Genomic DNA, 1,541 nt, shown 5'->3' with positions numbered 1-1,541 from the left:
GATCAAAGCATCTGAAAATGGCCTGGTGATCATGTAATCATATACAGAATACAAAATCTTCCCTTGTGTCCTTTGCCAAGGACAAAAAACAAACAAACAAACAAAAAGCAAATCAAACTCAAAGTTTAACAAAAGTTAAAACGGTGGGAATTTTAAAATGTTAATGTTTTGCCAATATTTAGCGAACATTGAATTAAGAATTCTGTGCCGTGCCCTAAATCCCGTGATTGGCAAAAAATATTTCCAAATACAATGTATGTAAATGAGATAAAAAATATTTCCAAATACAATGTATGTAAAAACTGAACAAAAGAATTCTGTTCCTCTTTCTGATTTTTGAGTGAATAAACGCATAATTAACAAGTTTAAGGGTTCATATGGAAAAATTTCCTAGTATACTATAAGAGAGCAGCACGTTTTTACACTTGCATTGGTGGTTCAGTGGTAGAATTCTCGCCTGCCACGCGGGAGGCCCCGGGTTCGATTCCCGGCCAATGCAGCTCTTTTTATCCCGCGCGCCCCCCCCCCCCCCCCCCCCCATCAAGGTTCTCTTTGCTCAAATCTTGTTTTTCTAAAATTATTGGTATTAATGAGGAAGAGAAAGAACTACGAGTTTGCTTTCCGAACTTTACGTTTCATTTTTTTCCCCAGCAATCACGAGCCGGTTTTCTATATTCTGCAGATTTTTCTTGGCCTTTTGTTTGTTGTTTTTGTTTTTCGATACTCTGGTTGTGAGCAAAATATATTACAGGCATGGGAGTCTATGTATGTATTGAGAAGAAAAAATTCTACCAAGGCTGCTTGGAGATGCCGGGGATTGAACCCGGGACCTCACACATGCGAAGCGCGCGCTCTACCACTGAGCTACATCCCCCAGCCTGCACGGTCTCTCTCAATAAGTGTACTCATTCAGTGAACTGAGCGCTAGGCTGAAAGGATTTGGTCCGACTTCATTCTATTAGAAGTTTCTACGGTGTATTTCTTCTTTCTTTGTACTCCCAGTCCAGGCTGCGTTCCTGGTGCGTCTGGGCCGACCCCGGGCAGCGAGCCGGCAGCTGAAATTTAGCCGCCAGCCGAGCCTCAGCGATGGCAGCATCGCCGGGGTCCCGCCGGAGCCCAGAGCTCTGAACCACCAGAGGGGCGGGACCGCGTCCCTCTCAGTTCCTTCCCGAACCCTACTCCGTGAGCTTACTGCGCAGGCGCCGGAGATCCCTGCGGCCTGTCGGTTGGTGCCGAGCATTTCCCCCAGCTAGGTTACAGACCCTGGACTCTACCAGGAGGTCAAGTCCGGAACTGCGGGTACCACTCAGGAGACCCAAGAGACCTATTGCTGCATATGCCTGTCTCTACATTGAAACGTTTTATAGATTTTTCTGGACATCCTGCACCTTTGGAAACCTACGTCTCAGGAAAGCCACATCCAATGTCCGGTTTACCCAGTGACTTTAACATTTCTGCTCTGCCTTTTGGAGGACCAAATCCACATGGATTCTTTAGGTGGAGGTTATGGTCAACTCTTGCAGCTGAAAAATGATTTTGCT

General features: G+C 45.8%; 2 non-coding genes across 2 annotated transcripts; one reads left to right on the top strand and one right to left on the bottom strand.

Moving 5' to 3' along the window:
- Nucleotides 1-427: 427 nt before the first annotated feature.
- Nucleotides 428-499, top strand: Trnag-gcc (transfer RNA glycine (anticodon GCC)). The gene has a single exon. It is a non-coding gene; the product is annotated as a tRNA-Gly (tRNA).
- Nucleotides 500-802: 303 nt separating this feature from the next.
- Trnaa-cgc (transfer RNA alanine (anticodon CGC)) lies at nt 803-874 on the bottom strand. Its single transcript has one exon. It is a non-coding gene; the product is annotated as a tRNA-Ala (tRNA).
- Nucleotides 875-1,541: the final 667 nt, after the last annotated feature.

Source organism: Peromyscus californicus, unplaced genomic scaffold (assembly GCF_007827085.1).
Source record: "Peromyscus californicus insignis strain IS unplaced genomic scaffold, ASM782708v3 Scaffold_7__1_contigs__length_154581171, whole genome shotgun sequence".
NCBI classification, from domain to species: Eukaryota; Metazoa; Chordata; class Mammalia; order Rodentia; family Cricetidae; genus Peromyscus; species Peromyscus californicus.
Note: the sequence above shows the minus strand (reverse complement) of the source record. Positions and strands in the feature narration are given on the sequence as shown.